Genomic DNA, 14,925 nt, shown 5'->3' with positions numbered 1-14,925 from the left:
TTAAACCTGATTTTATACCCTTTTATCCCATCTAAGTAACTAAAAACATGTCAATTTCGAAATTTGCTGCCTAAACCCCAAACTTTCTCAAGAATACCAAAGGCAGGGAAAGTAAGAAGCTTTACCTGTAAATTCGAAATCCCAGAGGCTTGGTGTTGGTCTTGGTAGCTCAATCCTTCTTTTAAAGACTTGAATCTCCTTTGACACTCTTGATTTGACCAAAATTCCTCCTTGCCTAAATTGTGATTGAGCCATATACATGTGTTCTAGAGAAGAACAAAGAGAGATGAAGAGTGTAGAGCATGAATGAAGGCTGCCCAAATACTTAGCGGAATTCTTGTCTAATCCCCTAGCCAAATGACCAATATACCCTTCCCTTTCAATTGCACTTTAACTAGACCCAAGGGCATTTTTGTCATTTTTCTAAATTCCCACTAAACCTGAAATTATACTTATAATTTCCAATTTGATTCTCTAATCTCCAAACACCAATATTTTTCCCCCAATAATATCTCATATTCCATTAATTCCCAAAATATGTGAAATTATCAAAATACCCCGAGCTGGGTATAAATCCCCGTTGTGACTTTTCTGCTAAATTGCTCAAAAGGAACGACTCATGCTAAATATCACAAATATATCCACACAATAATGAGGTCTCAAGCACAGAGCATATAAAATTACAATTTTACCGTCAACGGGTACAAATTACAAAAATGCCCATTTTTAATAAAATCTGGTCTTTAAACACATTTCATACACATATTCATGCATACTCAATTACATAAGCATATAAATCACATAATATAATTAATCAGTACATAATTAACCCACATGTCCTTTCGTCATGCTGATCCATACACTTAATTATATTAGAGATTTTGGGATGTTACACATACCCACACTCATGTTCCTAAGAACATTCGATATAGAAGAAACTTGGGCCACCAATGAAGTAAGTGCATCAAACCTCACTAACATTAACCATTTTCCTCCCCATAGGTGCTCTAGTAGTTGGCCATTGATAGTTATTGTTAGAGATCTTGTTTATAATTTCATAAGCTTCATTGTATGACTTGGGCAAAAGTGCCCCATTTGCCGAAGCATTAACCATCATTCTTGTATGAGCATTGAGACCATTGTAGAAGGTATCCATTTGGATGCAATGAGGAGTGCCATGATGAGGGCATTTGCTTAGTAACTCTTTGAACCAATCCAATGCTTCTTATAAAGACTCGTCATCTAGTTGTTGGAAAGAAGTGATCTCATTTCGAAGCTTGACATTCTTGGTGGGAGGGAAGTATTTCATCAAGAATCGCTCGGCCAATTCTTGCCAAGTAGTCACTAAATCTGATGGGAGGGATTTCAACCAAGCCCTTTCTCTATCTCTCAAAGAGTATGGAAATAACTTCAATCTCAATGCATCATCTGTATCTCCTGGCAGTTGGAAAGAGTCACTCACTTCCATGAATAAGCGAAGATGTAGGTGAAGATCTTTTGTCGGCATCCCACTTAATTGGCCCATAGTTTGAAGCATTTGGAACATAACTAGCTTCAACTCAAACTATGCAGCCTAAATTTCTAGTCTCATAATGCCCGGATTGAGATCATTGAAGAGGGAGAGAACGTATTGCCTAGTGGCACAGTCTTGGTCATCAGCTGCAATAGCAACATTTTGCCCATTATTAGCAATTTCTCCTCCTTGAGCTACTTCCTCTTTAGCGTCTTGCTCAGCATCCATCACTTCTACTTCCTCTTGGGATCTTTATTCTCTTTGTCTTTGTCTGACTGTACGTTCAATTTCTGAATCAAGAAGAAGTAGTTCAGGGTCTTGATCCTTGTTCATAAATTGGTTGAACTTGATTATATAGAAGAATCACCTAAGTTATCACAAAAAGAAAATTAAACCAAATTGCAAGATAATTGATTTTCACAATAAATGACTTTAAACAATCCTTGACAATGGCGCCAAAAACTTGTTGCGATTTTTCTTTTATGATATGCAAGTGTACCTAATCGTCAAGCAAGTAATATAGTGATAAGTATTTTAATCATTTCCGCAAGGATTTCTTTAAGCTAAATATTATAATAATCAACTCTAGACAATTTGGGTTGCAAACAATTTGAAATGATTTAATTAATTAAGATATAAAAACTAATTTAGAAAAAATAAAATAAGCAATAAAAGTTTAATCAAGGGAGTAGTCTATTTTTAAATGAATAAATGGAAGTAGCTAGGAATATCAATTCCCCCTAATTTTTAGTTCAACCTTGTTTTTGTTGCAGCAAAGTTCCAACAAAGTAATCTTGTAACTAGGATTCCCTAACCAATGCACATGCCATTTTCCCAAATGCTCATGTTAAAGTTCCAGCAATCAAATCACATATTCCTATGCTAAATTCAATTTTAAGAACATAAATTCAAACATCAATCTTTCAAGTTTGCATGGTGAATAAAATATCCCTAAATTACCCACTAATCAACAACATAGATATCAACGTGCATCAACTAAGCCTATCCACTAATCTAAACCCTTCTGGAACTCAAATTTGCTTGTATCCCACGCAAGTTGATCACTCTCTAACAATAAGCATAGCTCAATTGAACAAGAAATACTTTGCATCAAGTAGAGTCAACAAGTCAAGGTTCACTACAAATTAAGGTTCATCAGTACGCTTTTCTTTCAAGAAATTAGTTCGTTATCAAATTACAAAAATAACCACAAAATATCAACAACATTACTCTATGAGTTCAAGATAAGAGAATAGATTGAAATGTAATATAGGAAAAGAGTAAAGAAAATCTAGCCCAAAATGATAGAGAGATCTCCTCCTCCTTCTCTTCTCTTCTCCCACATTCTTCCTCTTTCTCCTTGGTGCTTCCCTTTCAAAAGTTCCAAAAAATGGCCTCCAATGGTGTAAATGGGTGGCTGCCAAAAGTTGAAGACAATGGGTATGATTTTAGGGTTCCCAAAATGGGTAAAATCCCTTTCATTTCTCTCTCCACGTCGGGACCCCCTCTTTTTCCATAAAATTCAGCTAATATCCCACTCATCCTCCCACCTCAATAGACCATTCTAACTCATTTAATGAGTTGCCAGGTATGCATAACTTAAGCTGCTGACTATGTACACTTTTCTGCAACAAAGTTGAAATGATGTTGCAACAAAATTTTAGGATTTCAGCTTCAAGATGTTATCTTTACACATTTCCACTAATCTTTCCAAGCATCCATTCATTTTGGCCTTCAAAATAGATATCACGCTTTTTAGCTCTTAATCCAATTATTTTCCAACAACATTTATCATTGATTAAAATAAAATTCACAAACAAAATTAATAGAAAAAATGACTAAAACAACACACTAAGAACACAAATCACTCTACTTCAATTAGATTTTTAGGTTAAAAATCTCAAATAAAAATTCTATGTTTTAGAGTTATCAAGACGAGATCCACTCTTCTCCTACTTCCAATGAGTTGGTAGTAATAGTAGGATGCTTGTACTTTATGTCAGGTTGTGACAAGTGGCTCATGAACTTTCATTCTAAAAAAATATATAAAATTATTGATAATTCTCATATACAGCTGTGTAATTGTTATTTATATATAAACTATAACACTTTTTAAATTATATATTGGTATATTATTTCAAATAATATAATCTTAGATTAAATAATCTGACAAAATGTGATGTCACACCTTGTAACATATTATTGAGAGTTACAAAATTGGACACATGTATGTGCCCAAATGTAACATATTTTGGAGTTACAAATTTGTAACTCTCAAATATTATCCAATAATGTGTAGATTGAGAGTTACACAGTTGTGTTTGAATTTCATGGAGCCATTATGTAATATGGATGTGGGAGACATGTTTTTAACTCTCATTAGGTGTATGGAGGTTACAAAATCATGTGGCAAAGGATTTGGGATGTTTTTGGAAAAGCTGAATTTTCAGAGGCTGAAATTGCATGTGGTCACGGCCACTGATTATCCCTGGCCACGACTTGGGGGACAGAGGCCAATGGCCACGACCAGGAACTTCTCTAACCGCGGCCAGGGACACTGATAGCCAACTTCAACTTCTTTTTTCCTTCTTGAACGGTTCTAACACCTCATGTAACTCCCAAAACTCATTTATAATTCCATAAACATGAAATTAAACATTGGTAACAACCATGGGATATGTGAAATTTGAAATTCAAAGGGTGTCTCAAATCACGATAAATAGGAGCCTATTGCTCACTTGTTAAACACACCATTTTCTATCCATAAAGCACTTGGCTAGAAAATACACCATAGAGGCTTGATAATTCTAGAGAGTTGTTTCCTTGTGAGATCCCTTAGTGCTTAGAGAATAGGGGAAATAAGCTTTTAGACAAAGGTTTTGAACCTTGTTCAAGTTGGCTATCTTCACTACTCTACACTTTGATTGTGTGAGAGTTTATGTTCATTCGTTTGTTCTTCTTGTTGTTATTTACTTTTGTTATCATTGTTTTGAGTTTGTGATCTTCCTCTTCCTCATCTTTCTATTTACTTGTATTTTGAGCAATTGAGTTGTAACATTACTTTTATCAAATACCTTGTCTATTGTATTCTTTCTTATAATTGTATTTTTTTTTTCCATATTTCCATTATTGTTAGAGAATATATTATATACAATGTAACTTTATTATTCACTATAAACAAGAAGAGAAGGGATCGGGAAGGAAGGTTGGATTCCAAGAGAGCCAAATATGTAACGACATCCTTTAGTGCCGAGAACACTCCTCATTCAAGAGATCCAGTATGTAACAACAAGTATAATCCATATCTTGCAAGATCAATAACAGTTAGTATATAGACGTAGGTTTCATTAATGGTTGAACCACTATAAAATCATGTCTCCATTTATTGTTTCATAGCACTAGATACATCTCATATACTTGATATAACTATCACAAATATTCTCTTAATTATTCTTTAGGTGTTTGATGAGATTGATGAAAAATTGAGTCAACATTTTAGTGCTTTCATTGAGAGCCAAACTCATGGATATCCTATCTGGTTCACAAATATCTCTCATCCCGACGATCTCTAGCTATGAACAAGCTGTTGAGATTCCTGCTGAAAATATGCTCCAAAGGTTGTCAAAGACATATAAATCACCATAGTAGTCAGATCCAACCACCAGTCTCTGGTCGCTGGCCAAGATATCTATGAACTAATTTCCTATCGAATCCAGGAGCCTTGTCAAAAATGTAGTCACCTTGAAAGGTCACAACAACATTACAACGTGAATCATCTGGAATCGACCCATTTATGGGATGAGTTTCGCTACCATAACCACCTGAGTAGCAAGTATACATATGAGTGAAGCCCTCCCAAAATTTTGAGGACAAGGAGGGTGGCGAGGTGGCTCCTAATAGGTGAGGTCAACATGAACTCACCAAATACACACATAGCTGGCAAAGCTACCAAAAAATGGATAAGTGGCTCCTGATAAGTTGACTAGACCAACTTGCATCAAGCATAGCTCAACAAGGCCATCCAAGTGGAAAGAACAACTTCGAAAACTAGGTGTCGTTGAGGCCATCTCAGATAAAACCAGCAAGGTAGTCCACAAAATAGGGTTACTCGAAATCGACGAAATGATACCTAGTAAACTTGGCAAGGCCATCCCTACTAGAGTTGGCAATGTGGTCCCTTAATATCAGCAATTTTGACCAAATAGCGAGCCCAACATAAGTAGCAGGGTCAATGCTTGGAGTCGTTTGGATCTTGGAGCATCTTGCCTTGCTCAGATTCTGAAGTTGCTCGGATCTCAGAGCATCCCACTTTACTTGAGTCCTGGAGTTGATCTAACCTTAGAGCTACTTGGATCTTTGAGGGTCATGATTAGCAGTGCTTAAACCATGGAGCTATTCAGGTTTGGGAGCATCTTAGATAACCTCGCTCGAACCTTAGAGCAGGCCGTGTCTTTGATTATTGCGATTAGCGATGCTCGGACCTTGGAGTTGCTTAAGTCTAGGAGCCTCTTAGATGAACTCATGGACCTGAGAGCAGCTCAGGTCTTTGAGCATCGCAATTTGTGACGCTCGGACCTCAGAGCCGCCCATGTCTGGAAGCATCTTAGATGACCTCACTCAAACCTTAAAGTTGCTCGAGTCTTTGAGCGTCGTGATTTTCTATGCTCAAACCTTAGAGCATCTTAGGTCTGGGAGAAACCCAGATAGCCTCGCTCGGATCTTGGAGCATCTTGCCTTACTCAGATCTTGGAGTCTCCCAGATCTTGAAGCATCCCACATTATTGAGATCCTAGAATTAATCGGATCCATGAGCAGCTTGCTTTGCTTAGATCTTAAAGTCGCTCAGAGAAGGTGGATTTATCAATGTCAAAAGAAGGCATATTGCAATAGAGGAATCGATTATGTGTGCCAGAAAAGGCAGAATTGAGAAACAACATTATGCAAGAGGTACATACCACTCCATATTCGCTTCATCCAGGGTCGACCAAGATGTACAACGATGTTAAGGCAATGTACTAGTGGTCGAGAATAAAGAAAGACATAGAAGAGTTTATAGCTAAGTGCCTTACTTGTCAAAAAATTAAAGTCGAACATCAGAGACCCGCTGGAACGTTACAACCTTTGGAGATTCTTTAGTGGAAATGGGAAGATATAGTAATGCATTTTTTAATGGGATTACTCAAAACAACCAAGCAACATGACTATGTTTGGGTGATTATAGATAGAATTACAAAGTTAACTCACTTCTTGCCATTCCATACCATCAACAATGCAGAGAAATACGCAGAAATTTACGTGGCGGAGATAGTAAGACTTCATGGAGTTCCAAACACAATAGTCTCTGATAGGGGATCAATGTTCACCTCCAAATTCTAGGAAAGTATACAGCGTGCCATGGGCACTAAGTTGAAGTTAAGTATGACATTTCACCCTCAGAAAGATGGTCAGTCAGAACACACCATTCAAATTTTGGAAGACATGCTAAAGGCATGTGCTTTAGACTTCTCAAGGTCATAGAGCAAATATTTACATTTGATAGAGTTCTCTTACAATAATAGCTATCAGGCCACGATAAGCATGGCACCTTACAAAATGATTTACAGATGAAAGTGTCGATCACCACTTCATTAGGGCGAGGTTTGTAAAAGGAGATACTTAGGAAATGAACTATAAGAGAAGCAACGAAAGTAGTAGAAAAGATACGACAAAGAATGATCATTACTCAAAGTCGCCAGAAACGTTATGTTGACTCTAAGAGGAAAGATGTTGAGTTTGCAGTAGGTGATCAAGTATTTTTAAAAGTATCACCAATGAAGGGGATTATGCATTTTAGAATGAAAGGGAAGATAAGCCCGAGATAGCCCGAGAAAAAATAAGCCCGAGATTTATAGGTCGTTTTGAAATATTGGACACAATTGGACAAGTAGAATATCGGTTGGCCTTACTGCCATTGTTAGCTGAAACGCATAATGTGCTCCATATCTCTATGCTGAGAAAGTATGCGCTTGATACATCCCATGTGCTTAATTACGAGGCTCTATAGCTAAAGCAAGATTTGAGCTATGAAGAACAGCCAGTATGTGTTCTATAATGGGGAACTAAGGAGTTGAGATCCAAGAGTATCCCTATAGTCAAAATCATGTAGAGCCATAACACTGAGAGAGAAGCAACATTGGAGCTAGAGAAAGACATGAGGGTATAGTACCTCAAGATCTTTGGTAAGTAAAGTTTCGAGGACGAAATTTCTTTAGAGGGGGAAGATTGTAATAACAAAGGTTATTATTTTCTTATAAGCTCCTTAAATGTGATCTTATATTATTTTATACTATAGTTTATACTTGAGTGGTGAAATTAGAAAGATTGCTTTAGAAGTATTTTTATTATAGGCTATGATTTTATGATTTAGAAACTAATTGTAATTTGGATAATTATAATTATTGGGGTTATTATTTATAAAATTGTATTTATTTAATGGAACTGAGATTCAGGTAATTAAATTAGTGTATAGTTTTTTCTTTAAGAAAAATAAAGAATTAACAAAAGATGTACACATGTTATTGGTGGAAAATGTTGTACGTACGTGGCATTAAATTAAGTCCTAGATATTTAAATTACAAGGAAGGGTCGAAATTGCCTATAGTGTAGCTAGTTGAATTTTTAAGCATATTAAAAAAATTATGTAATAGGTGGCATAAGAAGCTTGTGTTGAGGAATCAACAATTTACTTGGTTGAAGAGCAAGTAAAGGGTGGCGTGTTAAGCATAGAACTAGGGAAGGGTGAACTTTTGTTGAATTTAAATGAGTTATGGGTTAGAGAAAGCTTGCAAAGTAGAGTAAGAAAAACTATGCTTGTGGAGTCAAAAACTATAAAACAGAATGTAGTGTGTTGGCTGAAGCTTGATTGACACATTTTGAATTTGAATTTCTTAGTTGTAGGCCTGGGAGACTATTGAGGAAGCACGAATGGACCTTGACTTCTTTTTGTTACATTAGAGAGTATGTGGCATCAAGAGAGGAACTTTAGCAAAAGACTAGGGTGTTGAATAGGCTTGGCTGAAACTACTTAGAGGAGGGAAATTAAGTATTTGAGAACTTGTTTGATGATAGTGGAGAAGATTAAGGAAAGGAGTTGGAGTTTTAAACCTATAAATAGAGCATTGGTGCTCATCATTTTTTGAAAACTGCTAAGTAGTATATTACTCTCTCATGTTCTTCCATTTTTTCCCACAAACACTCCACATAGCCGAAACCACCAAGAATCCTAGTTATTCCCTCACTATCACCATCATTATTCCCTCACTTGGCCAACATATACCTTAGCCCAAGTCATCATTTCTAGCTGAAACACTATACTATTTCTAACGCCCTGGATAGCCAATGCAGTTACACTGTGTGTTTGTAAAGGTGCAAGACTTGCTAATCAAGTCATTTCATTCAAAACATGTTACTGAAACTATAATTGAACTAGGGATAAAAGATTTTGGTCTCAAAAGTTGCATTTCTTATAAATAATCATTTCCTTTTTACATGGGATCCCAAAAATAGCAAGTTTAAGACTGTTTACAAAGTTTTAGGACAAAAGTACAGCGATTAGCCACTCTAAGGCAAAACAGACAGTTAAGCATTTCTCGTCCAGTTCCATTCCTCGGCCGTGGTGGCCGATCAACTGACTATGTACATTCAGCCCCGCAACTCTCCATCTCAGGATTGGTCCAACTTGCCTTTGCCTTTACCTGCACCACGTAGCACCCGTGAGCCAAGGCCCAGCAAGAAAACACAATAACAGAGCACAATCATTCAATAACAATCAGATAAGTCATACCGCATAAGCATGTACTCAACAATTTAAGCATTCATGTTAATCAAGTATATCATTTCATATCAATAATCAATCCACATATGATAACTAGTGTTAACGCCCTTAGGCCACACCCTCTATTTATCCCACTGACTCTGGCCCGCTTAAACCGAGCTCAGTGAATATTAAGTTGTCCTCGGCTACCAGTGGCTGAGCCGTGCCCTGTGCGTAAGTATAATTTACAGCACCCTTAGGCCGTTTATCACATGTCCCATGGCATGATACCGTCTATGACATCAAACAGATATAGGGAGCTCTTATTCCCATCACAAACGCATAACCGGGTGCAATTTTCTTACCTTTAGATTTGCTAGCTTTGTTCGATTTGATCCTCAAGCACGATCCGTCTTGAGCCCTAGTGCACACCTAGTCACAGCCATAGATCATAATCATCACCAAACCTCAAGTCAATAATCTAGCCTCGAGACCAATCCCGAACCCTCGAGAAGCCCTAATTCCACCAAACGGGGTGGTGGAATCGAACCTCGAGCAAAAACGCTTGAAAATAACCCAAAAACCCCTTTCTAGAAACAGGGTAGCGCTACAAATAGAGCCAAAAGGCTCTGAAAATTCAAGGCCTAGCGCTATAGAGCCCAATGACTAGCGTTGTAGCGCTAGGCACAGCACAGCCCTGCACAACATTTTCTCCTTCAAATTTTCCCGAGCCAAACCTTACCAAAACTCTTCCAAACTTCAACCAAACTCAAAAACAAGCCTACCAATATCCTCCAATCATCCCAAACATCCCAACCACACATAATTCAATCACATGCACCCCTAATCAAAGAATTCATCATAGCTGGACCAAAATCTCAGAAACTCAGCAAAACCACAGAAATCACAAAGCTTAAAACTAAAGTTCCTTACCTCTGGTGGATGAGCTTAGCCTAGGTTGTCTCCCACTCTTGCTCAGCCTTCTCCTCCTCAAATATTCAACCTCAAATTCCTAGGATTCCCACAGAACTTTGCTTAGAAAAACCAGCTCAACACCAAAACTAGGAACTGAAATATTAACCTCAAAGTCTTACCTCAACTGATGAACAATCTCAGCTAGTTTCCCCAACCTGATCAAGACCCCAAGTACACAATCTCAGCCTTAAGCTCCTTTGGATTCTAGCCTCAAACCTCCAGAAGAAAATGATGAAGAAGTTCAAACCGATCTTAGAAATTGCCCTGTTTTTCTTTCCCTTTTTCCTTCTCTTCTTTCTTTTCTTTCCTTCAGAATTCAAGCCCTTTCTACACAACCCACTAAGGCATAAAGCCTAATAACATTTATCCTTTATAAGCCAAATGACCACAATACCCTCCCATAAATCCTAAGCCTTTTAATCCACCTAGGGGCATTTTGGTCATTTCACCCAATTTTCCTGCTAATTCCTTGAGTGTCTCTAATATTTACCGCTTACCTCCCGACACCTAACTAATCACTAATTATATTCCTCAATGTCAAAATTGACCCCAATATATTCTCTAAATTCCCAGAAATACCCCCAGGCCCGCCCCGAGCCGGGTATAAATCCCCGCCGTGACCTTTTCACTGAACTGCTCACTGGGATCGTCTCGAGTCACGGATTACAAGTATATCCACATAATAATGTGGTCTCGACAGTTTATCACATATATATACAGTTATGCCCTCAACGGGCCAAAATTACGATTATGCCCTTCTAACCTAATCAGGGCCTACATGCATACTAATACACATAGTCACGCATCACAAATATTCAAGTGGTCATATAACATGCTTTTAAATCATTAAATCACATATAATCCAATTATGCCCTCCCAGTACACTAATCAAGGCCCTTAATCCTTATTAGTAAATTTGGGTCGTTACACTATTTATCAAGCATCATAAAGTTCAAACCCTAGTTATTTCAAAGAAAGTCGTTGTTCTCTTAAAGGCTCGGGATATTAGGATTGTGTTATCTTGTTTCAAGGGTTAAGGTATGGTTTCTAAAAGGTTTTAGATTATGAAATTAAGTTATATTTTAGGTCCTAATTTTAGTGCTTATTTTTATGTGTAAGGTGTTGGGCGTGATCAACTTGTATTTAAGGGCATTCTCTCTGCTCTTTTTCTCCACACTCAAGGTAAGGAAAATTAGATAGATTTAGATTATGACCATAAGTAAATTTTATGACACTAATGTTTCAGGCACAAGAAGATAAGTGTGGTTGGGCCCAAGTGAGGCTCATATATGGACCTAAGTGATGTCCAGAAGGCTCAGATGCCCAAACCTTATAAGCGTTTTATCTATACTTGATTGATTCGTGTATAGCTAATATGATTATGACAATATTATGTTTATGAGTATGCCTTTATAATTGTACGGTTATGTATGATAGTGATTCTCTTAGTATGATAGTGTTATTATAGTAATATCTAGCTTTTATTGAATTGTTGAATAATAAAATATTTGTTATATTTATGAATATTGTTTGTATATTTTCTATGGTTGTATTTTCCTTACTGGGCTTATAAGCTCACTCCTTATAGTATATCTGTTCATATCAAAATAAGTAAAGAGAAAGATGTTCGGTGGCGAGTTGGACCTAGATAGCTGCATGTGTACCCGTGAGGGCCATATCACTGCTGGAAGATCTAAAGCTTATATTGTTACGTCCCAAAATTACCTAATAAGTCTTAGGGCCTTGATTAGGGGGGCATGATGGCAATATATGGAGTTATATGTTTATTTGTTATATTTAATTGTAAGTATGTTAATTATGTGATAATATGACTAGTTGCGCATGTTTAGGGATATTAAATATGCAAGTGGGCTCATTTCTTATTGAAGGACAATCTTTGTAATTTGGCCTGTTGCGGGCATAATTATATATTTATGTAATATATGTGTGAGACCACATTAGTATGTGGGTTTATTTGAGTTACTCGGATCGAGACTGTAACGACCCAAATTCGCTAATAAGGCTTAAGGGCCTTGATTAGTGTGCCTGGAGGGCATAATGGGAATTGTGTGTGATTTAAATGATTAAAATGCATGATTATGTGAAAAGCATGTTTATATGGTTATTTGTATATTTATGATGCATGACTAGGTGTATTAGTATGCATGTAGGCCCTGATTAGGATAGAAAGGGCATTTTCGTAATTTTGGCCGTCGAGGGCATAAATGTTAATAACTGTGATAAATTGATAAGACCACATTATTATGTTGATATATTTATAACCGGTGATTCAAGACGATCCTTGTGAGCGAGTTAGCGGAAAAGTCACGGTGGGGATTTATACCCGGCTCGGGGCGAGCCAGGGGGTATTTCTGGGAATGTAGGTAATATGTTGGCAATTATTTGGTATTGAGGAATATAATTGGAGATTAGTTAGGTATCAGGAATTAAGCAGAAAATATTAGAGACATTCGAGGAATTAGCGGGAATTGGGGTGAAATGACCGAAACGCCCTAGATGCACTTAAAGGTTTAAAATTAAAAAAGAGGGCATTATGGTCATTTGGCTTGCAAGAGATAAGTATGCTGAGGATTTATACTTAGTGGGAATTGTAGAAAAAGGGAGAAGGCTGAGGAAAGAAAGAAAAGAAGGAAAAGAAAGAAAAAGAAAAGGAAGGAAAACAGAGCAGTTTTCTTAGCGTCGGTTGGTGATTCTCTCACCCTTTCTCTTCAATTTTCTTGGAGCTAAACTCAGAAGGGAGCTAGGTTAGGCTGAGAAACAAGAGTATTGAGCTAAACTTGAAAAGGTTGGCAAGGGATTAGCAAGAACACATCAATATTTGAGGTAAGCCTTTAGAGTTTTCAGTTTCTAGTTTGGTTAGTTAAACTATGGTGTCTAAGCTGAGTTGATGGGAACTTTAGGGGAATTCAAGCCAAGGAATTGGGGAAGAACAAGCTAAGGAGGTCAAGAAGTTAACTTTAAATCGAATTTCCATCAAAGGTATAAATTCTGAACTTTAAACTTTGAAGTTTTGACTGTGTTTTGCTGAATTTTGAAGTCTAGGAGTGACTATGGTAAATTTTGGGATTAGAGATGCATGTGGTTGGATTTTATGTGGTTATGATGCTTGGGATGAGTTAGACATGTTAGTGAGCTTGATTTTGAGTTTGGTGAAAGTTTGGAGAAGTTTTGGTTAAGTTTGGCTCGGGGAAATCGCAGGAAGGGAAAATGTGGTGTTGGCAGTCTGTGACTAGCGCTAGCGTTTGGGCGCTGTAGCACTAGGCCAAGCTTACTAAGGGCATTTATGTTATGTTTGTAGCGCTGTAGCGCCCTCCAATGAGCGATGTAGCACTACCCTGTGTCCAGAAAGGGATTTTAGGGTTATTTTCAATGGTTTTTGACCAAGGGTTCGGGGTTCGATTCCACCACCTTGTTTGGTGGAACTAGGACTTCCCGAGGGCTCGGGATAGGTTCCGAGGCTAGGTTATGGTCTTGAGGGTTGGGAATGACTTTGGTCTATGCTTGTGGCTAGGTTCGCGCTAGTGCTCGGGAAGGATCGTGCTTGAGGATTTCATTGGTCAAAGCTAGCAAATTCAAAGGTAAGAAAAATGCACCCGGTTATATGTTTGTGATGGGACTAAGAGCTCCCGATATCTATATAATGTCAATGATGGTATTATGCCATGGGACATGTGATAGCGGCCTAAGGGTGCCGTACACAATATTTGCGCACAGGGCGCGGCTTGGCCACTGTTTGCCGAGGACAGCTTAATATTCACTGAGCTCGGTTTAAGCGGGCCGGAGTCAGTGGGATAACGATGGGTGCGGCCTAAGGGTGCTAACCCTAGTTATCATTTGTGAATTGATATATGATATGAGTTGATATGTTTGGTATGCTAGATACTTGGTTATTCTGAATGTTTAAATGGCTGAGAACATGTTTATGGAATATGTGATATTGAGTTGTCTGTTGATTGCTTATGCTCTGTTATTGTATTTTCTCGCTGGGCCTTGGCTCACAGGTACTACGTGGTGCAGGTAAAGGCAAAGGTAAGTTAGACCAGTCCTGAGATGGAGAGCTGCGGGGCTGAATGTACATAGCCAGCTGTTCGGTCGCCATGGCCGAGGAGTGGATCACGACAGAGATTGCCTAATTGTATGTTTTACCTTAATATGGCTAATACTGTATTTAATTCTTGAATCTTTTGTAAATGATTTTAATCTTTATATTTTTGGGATCCCGTGTAACACAGGAAATGTTCCTTTATAAGAAATGTGACTTTTAAGACCAAAACATGTTAACCCTGGTTCCATTATAGTTTCAGAAACACGTTCTTAATTAAATGACTTGATTAGCAAGTCTAGCACTTTTATAAACACACAGTGTAACAGTCTTGGCTATCCAGGGCGTTACTGAGATGATCCTAGGGAGCAAGTTAGCGGGAAAGTCATAACGGGACCCAATACCCGACTCGGGGAGAGCCAAGGGGTATTTTGGGTATTAGGCATTTAATTGAGTTGTCAGGTAATGGAAGTGAATAATTAGAAATATATTTGAAGTTACTGAGTTTAGGAGGGAATAATGGGAAATTTGACCATTTTGCCCTCGGGGGCATTTTTGGTACCCTGAGCCTCGAGTTTAGCT

The 14,925-nt window shown here is 37.8% G+C and overlaps 1 non-coding gene across 1 annotated transcript; it reads left to right on the top strand.

Moving 5' to 3' along the window:
* Positions 1-1,172: 1,172 nt before the first annotated feature.
* LOC133833366 (small nucleolar RNA R71) lies at positions 1,173-1,279 on the top strand. Its single transcript, XR_009892747.1, has one exon. It is a non-coding gene; the product is annotated as a small nucleolar RNA R71 (small nucleolar RNA).
* Positions 1,280-14,925: the final 13,646 nt, after the last annotated feature.

This window comes from Humulus lupulus, chromosome 4, assembly GCF_963169125.1.
Source record: "Humulus lupulus chromosome 4, drHumLupu1.1, whole genome shotgun sequence".
Lineage (NCBI taxonomy): Eukaryota > Viridiplantae > Streptophyta > Magnoliopsida > Rosales > Cannabaceae > Humulus > Humulus lupulus.
Note: the sequence above shows the minus strand (reverse complement) of the source record. Positions and strands in the feature narration are given on the sequence as shown.